The 14,007-nt window shown below is 50.1% G+C and overlaps 1 protein-coding gene and 1 long non-coding RNA gene across 2 annotated transcripts in view; both read left to right on the top strand.

Moving 5' to 3' along the window:
* LRRC7 (leucine rich repeat containing 7) overlaps positions 1 to 14,007 on the top strand; it is a 402,104-nt gene that overhangs the window by 273,347 nt on the left and 114,750 nt on the right. The window lies entirely within an intron of this gene.
* LOC133219239 (uncharacterized) lies at positions 1,009 to 2,966 on the top strand. Its single transcript, XR_009727384.1, has 3 exons — positions 1,009 to 1,096; positions 1,329 to 1,577; positions 2,750 to 2,966. It is a non-coding gene; the product is annotated as an uncharacterized LOC133219239 (long non-coding RNA).

The raw sequence follows: 14,007 nt of genomic DNA, 5'->3' as shown, positions 1-14,007 counted from the left end.
CAGAGCTGGATCAGGGCTGCAGGGGGGGTCTCCCCAGAGCACAGCAGAGGGGCAGGATCCCATCCCTGAGCTGCTGCTCACGCTCTGGGGGTTCGGGCCCATCCTTCCATCAGGCTCTGTGAGATGGATGGGCTTGCTCCATTGGTGCTGATGCCTTTCTACATCAATCTGCAGCCCTGCAGCTGACAAACACCAGCGTGACAAACGCTCTGTGAGCACTGCGGATTAAGCCCATTTTACATGAAATATTGGAAAGCTGATGGTGGCTAGCACCCTGCCCGAGCCATGTTTGGGATCCTGTTTGCAGAACAGCCCTCCACATTTGGGAAGGTATGTGTGAGCCCAGGCTCGGGCCTGCCTTGCAGGCTGGGGCTGTGGCACAGATGTGGCTGTCCAGGGTGTATGGCTGCGGTGGGGACATGGGAGCTGCAGCCCCTCCATCGCCCAGCCGCGGTTTTGGATGCCTGACGTTAAGTGACCCAGCTGAAGGGTGCCCTGCCCATGGGGGCAACTGCCTGGCACCGTCCTGGTTCTGGTTTGTTTTCAGGCATTAAGGGGTACTTGCTGTGAGGGTGCTGAGGCGCTGGCACAGGGTGCCCAGAGAAGCTGTGGCTGCCCCATCCCTGGCAGTGCTCAAGGCCAGGTTGGACACAGGGGCTTGGAGCAAGCTGCTCCAGTGGAAGGGGCCCTGCCCATGGCAGGGGTTGGGGCTGCAGGAGCTTTGAGGTCCCTTCCAACCCAAACCATTCCATGATTCTATGACTCCATATTCCCTTGATTTCCTTCTGGAATGGCACTCATTGTGCTGCCAGCAGAACAGAGTTAGCTGTTACAAGATGAATATTTAATATGTAGCTTAGTATTTCTTTGTTGAACTCACATTTTAGGAAGCTTTGCCCACTGATGGGGGAAAACCTCTTCAGCCCCCTCATGCTGCGGAGCCCCATGGCTGCAAACCCAGCTCCTGGCCATGTCCCAGGGACTCCTCCGAGGTGCCCTGATGCAGCTCTGAACCAGGCAGTGAGGTGAAAAACTCCCTCTCCATCTGCAGGGATCCATCTTTTCCCAGCCACTGCAGCATCCCTACCCAGGGCAGGTAAATATTCAATGGGAGGCAGATAAATCCTTATCCTGGCATCTTTAATATACAGCCTGTCCCTTGTATTTGTTTCACTCCATCATGTTTAAATGAGAGCTGTGAGTGAGTAGGAGACTCACATGAAGCCTGTTTATTCTAATCTCTCACTGACACCTAAAATTTGCAAGCTGTTATTCCCAGTCCTTCCATTTGCTTTGTTCTAGCTCCCAGTTTACGTTTCCCTTGGAAGGTTATGCTAACACCATCAATAGCCCCACCAGTCAGTTTGCAAACTGTGCTGCCAGCCCATAATGACCTGCTAAAAATACGGCGAATGATTCATCTCCTGATCTATGGAAACGGTAGTTATTTGTTCTTGGCAGCTCCCCTGGGTTTGCTCTGGGCTGCAGGAGATGACAAGTACCAGCAGATCAAGGGATACTGAGGGGATGTTTCTCCCTTGTGTTTCAGGGGTATGAAAACATTTGCCACAAGGTGGGTGTTCCATGGATGGGGGGATATTCCCTGGGGAAGGTCTTGGGGCGTCTCAGACCTATACTAATATTAACCAATGCTAATGATGTCATTTTTGACAGAAGTGTTTAAACAGAAATCACTTTAAACAGAAATACACTGAAGCTCTGCAATGCTCAGTGGTTTCTAATATTTTAATAGGAGCTGCTTAAATGCCCTAATAATAAAATAAGGGCTGTTGCAATAACTTTTTTTTTAACTGAAATCAGTGCATGGAGTTACTAAATTCAGGTCTTATCTCGGTTTATGTATTTAGGTTTCAATTCCAAGCCTTCTGCAGACCTGCAGCAATCTTTACAGCGAAGGTTTCACAGCTCCAGCCCTTTTCTAACCCCTGCCACAGAGCAATGTGCAAAAAGGGTTAAATCTGTTCCTTTCCTAGCTGCAAATCCCCAGTTTTTCCAGGAGAGGGCTGGAAACGCCGACCCCTCTCTCATTGTGTTGTGACAGCGTCTGGCTTCGTTTGAGGATCATGGAACGGTTTGGGTTGGAAGGGACCTTAAAGCTCATCCAGTTCCAACCCTCCTGCAATGAGCAGGGACATCCTCAACCAAACCAGGTTGCCCAGAATCACATCCAGCCTGGCCTGGAATGTCTTCAGGGATGGGGCATCCGTCACCTCTCTGGGCAGCATGTGCAGGGTGTTACCACACTGGATTGGGTTGGATTTGGCAGGGAAAAAGACCATGGCTTTAGCGAAGTGTACTTGGGCTGTGCATAATACTTATTCCTCTGCCCATAACCCTTATTAGTTGGTCCTGGGGAATATTTGCATTAATTGCTTATATCTTTGCCATGCTAGGATGTGCCTCTGCTGAACACAAGGGTCAGCTCTGCCCAGTGTCAATGAGAGAGTTTATTGCTCACTAAGCAGGTATAAACCCATCTGTATTGATATTATGTGCAAAGCTTTGCTGGTGTGACCAGAGCAGCGCTCAGCACCATTGGATCAATGCAAAACCAGAGCTGAAATTTGTTTGCAGATTATTTTTGCAGCTGCTTACTGCAAATAAATAGACCTTCAGGAATCTGGGGTGGTTTGTGAACGTCTCCTTAATGGGGAAAAAACGGCTATTTCCTCAAATAACCAATTTACTCTTTGTGATTGAATCATCTCCACTCATGTCAAATGGTGAGGCCGTCAGGAGGAAGGGGTGATGAAGAGAAGGATCCTGGCTGGAGCACATACCCTGAACCCAGGAATGGGAGCTGCGCCCCACGTGGGACTCCTCATATTTGAGCAATGTGGACCAGAAAAGAAACATGGAGCAAGAAGTGGGAGCTTCAGATCTCTTTTCCACAAATATTTAACCCAAAAGGTTAACTCCGAACCAAAGGATTTGGAGAACCACAACCGAGCTGGGGGTCTCACCTGCAGCAGTTACAGCCGTATGTGCATACAGCCATGTACTGCGTATACACTGCAGTGAATGGGCAGAGGTGCCAAGCATCCATTTGAAACGCGGCTCATTTGGAGCGCGCTCGATGCGGCCGCGCTGAGGAAGGATGCAGCGGTTGTGTTTAACCGGGAAGGAAATATTTATGTAACTGCAGAGCTTCCCCCGCTTCCCTGTGCCCGGCTGCGAGCGCTCCTCAGGAGCCTCCCTGCGGGGCTTGGCTTCCCCTAGGGCACAGAGCAGTGCGGGAGCAGCCCTTTGCAGCGCACTCGCTGCAGGGTAGAGGGAGCTGTGTCACTTGGCTTCGGACATGGGACAGGAGCAATTGGAGATCCTGCTCCGTGCATCCCTCCGTGTCACTGAGGGCACAGGTACAGGGCAAAACGGTGCAAATCAGGTATGGAAATCAGGTTCTAGGTCTTAGTCACCAATGGGATGGGGGGTTGTCCTCAGTCGTTGTAGTGTGTAATACATAGATAAAGGGAACGGTTTCTGATCACTAGGAAAGAAAAAAGGCACCACAAACCCACCTTCTGTCCCTAAAAGTTGAAGAGTCTCAGTAGAGAATGCTATGTGTTTTAAGTGATAGTGGTGCGATGTGAGGAGGGGCTGTGAGCTCCAGCTGCCTCATCTGGTGATGTTCCTGCCTCCTGACCACTGCTGGGAAAATGCTCTTTGACCACTCCATTTTCTTGCTTCTTTCCAGCTACAACAGCTGGAAAAAGTGGCAATTTTGGGCTGAGGGGCAAGGGAGAGCATAAGGTGAGCCCAGCCTTGGACATGCTTTGTGCCAAACCCTTGAGGAGGGTTTGGCTGACCTTCCTCATACTGCGGCTGGCTGGACCATGGCTCCTTGTCTGAAAGTCCTGTGGTTGCTGCTCCACTGCGTGTGCATAGAGAAATGGGGCAGAGCATCCCCAAATGCTGATGCTGGGAGAAGGGTGCCCAGGGCTGTGGTCAAGCCATGGTGTTCAGGGCAGAAAGTGGCTGCTGAGGTATAAAAACAAGTCATTTGAAAATGGGCTTGTAGAGAGGAGACAAGTTAGGGTCGGAGCAAGTTAACCTCTCATACTGCAACTGCAATTACTGCTACTGCTGATAAAGCTGTTTCCTATAGTATAGTAATGTTCTGGGCACAGGAATGGTCCTGAATGGTCCCAAATGATCCCAGAATAGTAATGCTCCTGTGCACCTACCACATCCTGGCTTGTGCTAAGTAATATTTCTATTGCCAGGATGTGGTAGGTAGAATATTGCTATTGCCAGGATGTGGTAGGTAGAATATTGCTATTGCCAGGATGTGGTAGGTAGCCTCAGGAATCAAAGGGTGGAAAACAGTAGTCTAGCCTAAACCATGAGATCTTGTAAGGAAAAGACTAGCTTCATGATTTGGGAGGAGGAATACATCTTGCTTTTGAACTTCTGGAGCTGGTAACAGTGTAGGTTTCATTACATTGTCTCTACAATCTCTTGACATGAAATGAGATTATTTATTTGCTGCTGGCTCTGAAATGCAGTCACAGAATGGTCAGGGTTGGAAAGGACCTTAAGATCATCTAGGTCACAGAGGGAATTATGTTCTGAGATTACTGCATCGTGTTTAACTTGCTGCTGTTGATAAAACCAAGGCATGGTGTGCTACTGCTTGAAAGCCTCTCTCCAACCTCCACAGCTCCATGCCTGCTCCCTTCAGAGCCAGTGAATCGTTTCTCTGCCCAGTTGGGTTATGGTGTCAGTGCTGAGCAGATTGTGTTACTTGCAGGACCGGTCTGGCGTGTGGACCATAACTGCTGCAGTAATCAAGGACAAAACTCCTTTTAGAGCACTTGCTGCTGAGCTCTGCGTGTCCATCGTGAGAGCTGCCTGCGGGGATCTGGGATTCATGGTCATTGCTCTTCAGTGGCCATTGTGTGGAGTAACTCCTGCTGCTTGGAGCCCTGCGTTTCTGCAACCAGCCAACACCAGCACAAGAGGCTGCAGCGACATCCTGGCTTTAAAACTGAAACAGGGGAAGTTTAGATTGGATATAAGGAGGAAATTCTTTCCTGTGAGGGTGGTGAGGCACTGGAATGGGTTGCGCAGGGAGGTTGTGAATGCTCCATCCCTGGCGGTGTTCAAGGCCAGGTTGGACAGAGCCTTGGGTGACCTGGTTTAGTGTGAGGTGTCCCTGCCCATGGCAGGGGGTTGGAACTGGATGATCTTAAGGTCCTTTCCAACCCTAACTGTTCTATGAGTCTATGGCAATGAGCCACTGTGCTGAGCCTCCCTTCTCTTGCAACCTGTTAGAAATGGCTTCTACTTTTCAAATGAACACTTTCTGCCCAGAAAATGCTGACATGAGACCAAGGTGGTGCTGGAGCCCAGAGAGCAGGACATAATGCCCAGGCCTTCACTTACTCATATGTGGTCCGGGTTCCTGAACTGAAGGAAAAGGCTATTTCTTCTTTCCAGACTCAGTGATGGGAAACAAGAAGCTCATTCTCCGCACGACTTGCAGAAAATATATTAAATATCGACAGTAATTAGATCAGCCTGGCTCAGTACAATGTTGATATTAATCCGATTAGATTGAATTTGGGAGGAAATAATGTTTAACTTAATGCCCATAATAAATGAGGAGGAAGGCAGTGAAGCTTTCCTCCTCCATTGCAGTAAGACAGATTAGAAAATAAACAATATTTTAGGGAAGGGAGATGCCATTTCAGGTGGTGGGATGCTGGTGAAGGGATGAAGAAACCCAAAAAGGAACATCAGGGAATAGGCGCAAGCACAGCTCAAAGCCCCCTTGGCTGCACATCCATCAGCTGTGGCTGCTACTGGCCCCATTGAGCTCTGTGGCCGGGCTGCAGGGAGGATGAGCTCAGGCTGAAGGCAGCCTTTAGACTTTCTGGTATCCTCATTTATCCTCCTGTGACAGTTGTTTTCCTTCCCCTTTTGGCTTTACTCCTTCCTCCTGATGAAGGTCCAGCAGATGGGAGCCAACGGATTAGAGGGAGCAGCAGTGAGCATTCACCCTGCAGCCAGCAGGATCCCTGCAGCACCTCAGCCAAGCCCTGGGCTGGGTTAGGGAATGCCCGTCACCCCACACAGCCTCCTCAGCCCCAATGTGGGGTTGGCAACAGGAAACATCAAACCTGTGCCCGTACAAAGCCATCCAGGAGCAGTCACAGCCAGCTTGGTGGAAGCACCCGGTGAGCAGGAGCAGCGCCCACCTGCCTGGGAACTGGAGAATCCCAGCCTGGTTTGTGCTGGAAGGGACCTCAAAGCTCCCCCAGCTCCAACCCCTGCCACGGGCAGGGACCCCTTCCACTGGAGCAGCTTGCTCCAAGCCCCTGTGTCCAACCTGGCCTTGAGCACTGCCAGGGATGGGGCAGCCACAGCTTCTCTGGGCACCCTGTGCCAGCGCCTCAGCACCCTCACAGGGAAGAGCTTCTGCCTAAGAGCTCAGCTCAGTCTCCCCTCGGGCAGGTTCAAGCCATTCCCCTTGGCCTGTCCCTACAGGCCCTTGTCCCAAGCCCCTCTCCAGGTTCTTGTCTTAATACCCTTAAGGTTTCTGTGAGCGTCACACACAGTGAACGAGGTCCTGAGCTCAGGGCAGGGTTTGCCATAACCCTGCTCCCAGGTTTCCTTAACTGAAAAGTTTAAACACGATGAGGTTATGAATTCAGTGTTATTGCTCAGCCTTTGCAGGGTGAGCTGAATTTGTGCAAGTCTCAAAACCCGGTAATGCGATGGTCATGATGCTGAATACAAACCATGGGCTTCTGTTAATCTCTTGATCACTGGGACTCGGAGCAACAGCTTCCTTGATTATTGGGAAGGACGTTTTCACGCTGCAATAGAAACACCCTGTGAGGAGGTGTCCTGGGAAGGGATTCTGCCAGGCTGGAATGCTGCTGTGATAAACCCCACGTGTGCCAGGCAGATCGGAGGGAGCAAGCCTCTGGTTTCAGTGCAGGGAATGCTGGGATGCAGGGATGCTGAGCGGGATGGAGGGGATCAGCACTCACGCACATCACCCTAAACCTTGCTCCAAGGCTTTCCAAGCAGAGGATCCTGCTCACTGAGCATCTGAGGCTGCAGGGCTGCAGATCCAAAGGGAGAGGCTGAGCACTGCGGTGGGGTGGAGGCTTTGCCAGGCCTTGTTTGGAAACAAAGGAGATCTTGGCATGACGGTCCTGATACATGAAATCCATAGGAATTCAGCTGTCTAGACAGTCCTCCACACTTAATCTCCGTGGAGCAGCCTGTTTATCCTATACCTTTCCTTGTTGCTATGTTGAAAATTCTTCTCGTTTCTAACACAAACTCCTATTTTCAAGTGATCACCAGAAGTCATAAAAACAGTGGTGGGAGAGGGAGGATAAAATAGATGGGATGAAGAAGAGGCATTCCTGACATGCACACAATCATCGCTGCGTGCTGCAGTCGGGGTGGATGCTGACTTTTGTAAGGGCCCCGTGTATATTCCTAGAGACATTTGTCTTGTTTCCTAGAGCTATGATGTGTATTTATTGCTGCCTGCTTCTCCTCCTGTACTCCAGACGATGTAGTTCAGTGAAGGCATGGCATGTGCACCAGAACTGCTGTGACGTGCGGAAGGATTCGCTGCTCCATGGCTGCTGAGGCAGGGGAATCGTTTAAAACATCCCTTTGGAATACGCCTGATCGGAGGTGGAAGGTTTGGAGAAGGAGGTTTCAGGTACCCTCTTGCCCAGGGTCTGGCTGTGATCATGGAGCAGCCAAGCCATTGCCCTCACACGCAGTGCAGTGCTGCAGAAGTACCTGGAATCCACATGTACTCCCTGGGAACGCTGCAGTGACCGCCCGGCACCCTGGGCACTGAAGGCGAGAGGAGAGGCTCAGGAGCTGTGTGTAGGGATGGAGCAGAGAAAGGTTCTGAGCAGCCCTGGGGCTTGCACTGGTGGTTGTTGTGCCTTAGGCTGTGTTTATGTTGTGTTTTTTCCTGGTTACATTACCTCCCTCCTTTTCACTCCTATGAATTCCCGCTGTTCCATACCCCTCCAAGGGAGATCATTCATCACATTATTTGCCTTTGAAAGAGCTGTTTCATTCCTCTAATTTACATCATTTCCATGCCCCTGCGAGCCCCTCACTGAGGCCTGGGCACAAGCCAAAAACCCGGCCCATAAGTACGTGGGTGCAACAGATCGGGGCTGAGCTGGAGCCCAGCACCAGCAGCTGCCCCACACCCACATTTTGGGTCTGAAAATTCCAAATGTAAGGATTCTGGGAAGAAATCTTCGTGGAAGGGGTCCCTGCCCATGGCAGGGGTTGGAACTGGGTGAGCTTTAAGGTCCCTTCCAACACAAGCCAGGCTGGGATTCTCTGGTGATCCCCAATGACAGGGGCATCGCAGCCTGCCCCAGTGTTTTGATTAAAACACCTCCAAAGCGCAATTGCATAAATGTACTTGTCACTTGAAAACATTTATTTTATCTGTGTTGAGCAAATGTTGGCGCATCTTCAGCTGGATTTGCTTTACAAACGGAATCGGCCTCATTTGGCAAGGCTCCTGATGCTCCAGCGGGCTTGTTAAAGGTGACCCCCCTTCCTCTTTAACAAGGAGCACAGCCCACAAGCAAAGCCCTGTCACAGTGCTGGGCTTTGCTTGTGCTGGGGTGAAGGAGAGGGTTGTCCTGAGTTCACTGATTGTGGGCTGCTGGGGTGAGGTTTGTATGGGGCTCGGGGAGCAGCAGCGGTCCTTGCTGCCCTATGGCCATGCAGGGATGCTGCAGCCTCCTTGGTGCTGGGTGCCAGGCACATCCTGTGATCAGTCAGTGTTTGGCTCCCTCAGCTTCCTGCCTTACAAAAATCAAAGCACCGAGCAGGGCAATTTGTCTTCTTCTCTGGTTTAGTCTTTAAAGCAAAAAATGTTACTCTTGGCCCCTGGACTTCATCATTAAGGATGCAATTCGATAACCTACACTTGAAAACTGTGGCTTGTGGCTCAGGAGGCAGATATGGTTTTTCCAGCCAGAGGATAAACTGCTTGGTTGCAGACAGGGCTTAGGTTTGAGCTGATCCACGTTGTTATAACTCTTGTCAGTGCTCAGACCAAGCACAAACCCTCTGGCTGTCAGATCTTCCCTCAAGCTTGCAGGAAAAGCAAAGGAGACGCAGTAAATGCACAGCCCTGCTCCATCTGTAGAGCTGTATTTCAGTAAAAAGCTCTGGGTTTGGGTCCTTTTTTGCCCTGAGCAGGGCTCTCTGCCTCACATGGCACATTGCTCGGATCCCTTGTTGTGCTGTGGACAGGGTGTTGTGGCACGGGGCCACCTCCCTGTGCTCAATGTGCCTGCGCCGAGCTTGGCACTTGCATCCCTGCCAAACTCCCGGGATTAAGCAGAGATAATCTGGCCTCTGCGGGCTGTGTTTTGGGAAAAGCAGGGCAAGCTGCCAGGGTGAAACCTGCTCCCATCAGCTCGTGCCTGACACACGGCTCTCCGTGCTGTGGGATGGTGAGGTTTGGGAGCGCATCACTGGAGCAGCAATAGCCAGGATGCAGCACAAGGTTCCCAGGACATCCAGCAGGGCATGTGGATTGTGTTAGGAAAGCTGGAGCTGTGGTCCCCTGTAATGCCCTGCATCACTGTGCTGGTGGGTTTAGGTGACCTTCCTGTCTAGTGGAAGGTGTCCCTGCCCGTGGCAGGGGGTGGAACTGGATGAGCTTTAACACAAACCAGGCTGGGATTCCATGGCCCAGTGAAAGGCAGCAGGATGTGTGGGTCCCCATCCCGGCTCCCAGGCATCTGCATCCCGGCTCTGTGCTGGCTGTGCTCCAGCAGCAGGGATCTCTGCCACCAGCTGGAGCAGGATCAGGTTCTCCTGCTGCATGTTAAAATGTACCGAGCAGGGTGAGGCCATGGGTGTCAGCTGCAGGACCTGCTGTTTGTGGTCCACAGCTGCTGTTTGCTCACCTTCAGCTTGGCAGCTTTCCCCATCTGCCCTGGCTGATGCAAAACAGCGTTTTCCTCGTGCTGTGGTTTGGGTGAAACTGTTTTCCTCCCAAACCTGACAGGGATCTGGTGTGACTGCAGAGTGGTTTTGCATGGGCTACAACAGCAACAGCTCCCTTGCACTGACATGTGCTGGAGGTTGTTGATGGGGAAAAATAAGCATGGAAGTTGAACAACCTGCTCCAGTGGAAGGTGTCCCTGCCCATGGCAGGGGTTGGGACTGGATGAGCTTTAAGGTCCCTTCCACTACAAACCAGTCTGGGATTGTATGATTTCCAAATATATCCAGTTTATAGGATCACAGGGAACTCCCCTGCTGCTGGTAGTGTAAGGGTATACCCAAGGTAATGAATTTGCTGCCAGAAATAGCTAATTTCTTTCAGCATGTATCTAAATACATATATATGTAAACGCATATAACAAATATATGTTAATAAAATGAATATCTAGAAACTGACAGTTGTTTACAAACGAGGAGAGACAACATTGTCCCGAACCACGTTTCCATTGTCTTCAATTGTCCATCATGTCTGAACCACGATTCCAACTGAATCCAGAGAACTGGGCCTGGGAGCCAGAGCATCCTTGCTGAGGGCAGAGCTCTGATTTGTGCTGAGCCTTTCTGTTCTTGGTACTGTTTGAAGGGATGACAGAAATAATGCAGCCATAATGGCTGGGTGAGGAAGGATGTGGCACAGAGCACGTTGGCCAGATGTGCCACAAGAGCACAGCTGGAGCTTTGACTGGGTTTGGCATGAAATGAGAGAGGAGCTGATGCACCAGGGTTAGTTAATGTACTGCTTAACAGAAATAGGTCAGTGCTTTGTGTGCCTGTGCATGCCCTGTCCTCACACCCAGCAGGATGCTTCCCCCTTTGCTTCCCCTGCTGGGGAGCCAGGGTGAATATGAGGCTTTTCAAAATTTTTGCAATTTTTTATTTCTTACTCTTCACAGTTTTATTTTTTGAATATTTTTTATAATTCTTACAATTTTAGAGACTTTTATGTTTTTTTCTTCTTTTTTCCTTCTTTTTTCCTTTTTTCCCTGTTTTTCCATTTTCCTTTATTGATTTTTTCCTTTTTTCTTTTTTCTTTTTTCTTTTAATTATTTTTGCCTTTTTGCCTTTTTTCATTTCTTTTGTCTTTTTATTTTTTCCTTTTAATTTCTTTTCCCTTTTCTCTTTCTTTTTCCTTTTTTTCCTCTTTTCCTTTTCTTCTAATTTCCTTTGTCTTTTTCCTTTTTCCTTTCAATTTATTTTGTCTTTCTTTCTTTTGATTTTTATTATTATTTGCAATTCCCCCTGCAGGAATCCCGCTCTGCATCAGGGCTGATGGTTGCTGCAAGAGCTGAGCCTGGAGCTGTGCGTGCATCACTTGCTGATGATGCTTTGTGTTTAAAAAGCCAAACCCAAAGGCACCATCCAAAAGACCTCCAGGATTATGAGTTAAGGGGAAGGAAGGAGAGAGGAAAAGCAGAAAGATTGATTCAGAGCATGGGCTGATCCCACCCGTTTTCACCTCTCCCTTTCCCACCCCGTGATCACTGCTCTTCATGGGCAGCCAGAGGCTGCACTGGCGTTGCTTCTCCTCAGCCTGGTCTGCAGGAGCATCTCCCACCTCCGATGGGGCAGCAGTGGGTGAGGATCTGGGACTCTGCAATGCTCCAGCAGCTGGAATCGTGTCCCGGTTCCCTCTACTCAGCATCACCTCCCTTCAATCCCTTATCTGCCAAGGTAACCTGTGCAGGAGCAGCCGCCCGCACCCCAGAGTCCAGGACTCATTCTGCTGCTCTGCTCTTAGCCCATGACTGGTCTCTTCCCACCTCGGGGGCTCCATGAGTGAACCCAAGGGCTTTAGGGTCTGCTGAGTTCCACACCAGTGCTGGAGGGAAAGAGCTGCTGGGGATTGCTGCGGATCAGATGTGCTGCACATAAATGTCTCTGTTGTGCTCTCTAGAGAGAGCTAACACCAAATTTACAGCTTTTGGAAGGCTGATTTTCCGAGCACACAACAGAGAAGCTGATGTTAATGGAAGCGTCTGGACACCCTCTGGTATCACAGCTCAGGGCTGCAGCCCAGCTCCAGGCTCCCGTCCATCGCAGGGAATGTTTTCTCCAAGCAGAGCTGTTGAAGCAAACAGGATTAGTGCAGGCTGCTGGGATTTATTGTGCTTTCAGGGCCCAGGTTTGACCCTCAGGGTTCATGCTCTGTTTAACATTTGCAGCTTCCGTTGTGATGGGGCTGTGCTGCAGCTCTCGCAGGTGCTGCAGCATCGGTGAGGCTTTGGAGGGTGGAGTGGAACCAACTGGAGCTGGGGTTGCTGCTCAGCATTTGTGAGCAATGTCTTGTGGTCCTGACAGCACCAGGCACAGAAAACTGGCTCTGAAACGCCTGGAGAGCTCTGCTTTCCTGCAAGCCATTAATTCCTATCAGCCACGTTCCGAAGTAGATCCACTTGGCAGCACAATGTCTCATGTTGCAGTGGACAAGGAGATGAGGATGGCTTCATATCAGTTAAAGGTGTTACATGTGTGTGGTTTGATTAATGTGAGCTGAGAAAAGACGGCCACAGGCACCCCGGGGTGTGTTAACATGGCCAGGATGGGGGGAGGAAGTGTCAGGATGCAACCAAAACCTTCTTCCTCATGGGGACTATGAGGCAGTGGCAACGGCTGCCCAGAGGTGAGATGCAGTCTCCAGCCTTGGAGGATGTCAAGACCCAGGTGGGAAAGGTCCTGAGCACCTCAGAGTGGGTGATTGGGCTGGAGACGTCCTGAGGCCCCTTCCAATGGAAAACATCCCGTAAGTCTCCGATTTTATTTCTCCCCGAGTGTATGAATCATTTCAAATCAATCCCCAGTTCTTGGTACCCAAAGTCATCTTCTGAAGTGATTTATGCACTTCCTTCTGAGGAGATGGATTCAGACTGGAGATGGAACAGCAGATTCACATAAAAAAATAGAAAAATAAATGTTCATGGCATCCCTCCTCCAATAAAAGTCCAAGTTGGTTTGAAGGTTTCCCTCTGTTCAATGCAACCACAGAGAGAAGTGACATGTATTAACAAAGGCTTTTTGGTTTTTAACCTGGAAAACCTGTGTACATGGAAAATCCTGCTCCCAAAGGGGTAGGTGGGTTTCTCACTGCTCTGTTCTAAAGCAAGGAAATCAATCTCTGCCATAGTCCCATGTCTGAGCACTGCGGAGCAGGATCCAGCTGACCTCATCATTGGCTGGGGATGTTCTCCTCAGCTGGGGAACATCTCACTGGGGATGTTGGTGTGGTGAAGAGGGGAGGCAGTGCTCCTGAGAGGGACAAAGGCATGGGCTTTAACACGTAGGAAAATATAAATCATAATTAACCCAGAGAAGCTGTGGCTGCCCCATCCCTGGCAGTGCTCAAGGCCAGGTTGGACACAGGGGCTTGGAGCAAGCTGCTCCAGTGGAAGGGGTCCCTGCCCGTGGCAGGGGTTGGAGCTTTAAGGTCCCTTCCAACCCAAACCATTCCATGATTCTATGATTAAATGGTTAAAATATTACCTTCTGAAGGAGGATGGTCTTGCCATGATGGGGACTCTTTTATGTGAGACCTCAGTGGTACCCAACAGTGTATTCCAACCCAGTTCAGGATGCTTTTGAAACTCTCGACCTTGATGTCTGAACATCATTCCCTCTAAACAAGTCGGAGGTTTTAACCTGTGTTTTTGCTCTCCTCTGTGTAAAACACAGTCAGTGATGTCTAGCTGCCCTTGCTAACACCCAGCATCCCCCGTGCTCCTTGTTTCCCTCACTGCTGCTCCACAGGGATAGCTTGCCCATCGCATGTATTTACATTACATGAGAAAATTAAAGTGTGTCTTTAAAAACAAAAGTCCATGCTCATGTCTGAGGCTTTGAGGGCAAAAGTCCCCAGGAGCCCTGAACACTTACATGGCCCTGGTGAGCACTGGCAGCCCCGCTCAGAGGTTTCACATTCCGAGGCGGCTTTTGGCAGCAGTAGAGTCTGGGGATGATGAAATA

Source organism: Neopsephotus bourkii, unplaced genomic scaffold (genome assembly GCF_033783945.1).
Source record: "Neopsephotus bourkii isolate Nb327-2 ecotype Australia unplaced genomic scaffold, CSIRO-AGI_Nbou_v1 NB_1331, whole genome shotgun sequence".
Taxonomy (NCBI): domain Eukaryota; kingdom Metazoa; phylum Chordata; class Aves; order Psittaciformes; family Psittacidae; genus Neopsephotus; species Neopsephotus bourkii.
Note: the sequence above shows the minus strand (reverse complement) of the source record. Positions and strands in the feature narration are given on the sequence as shown.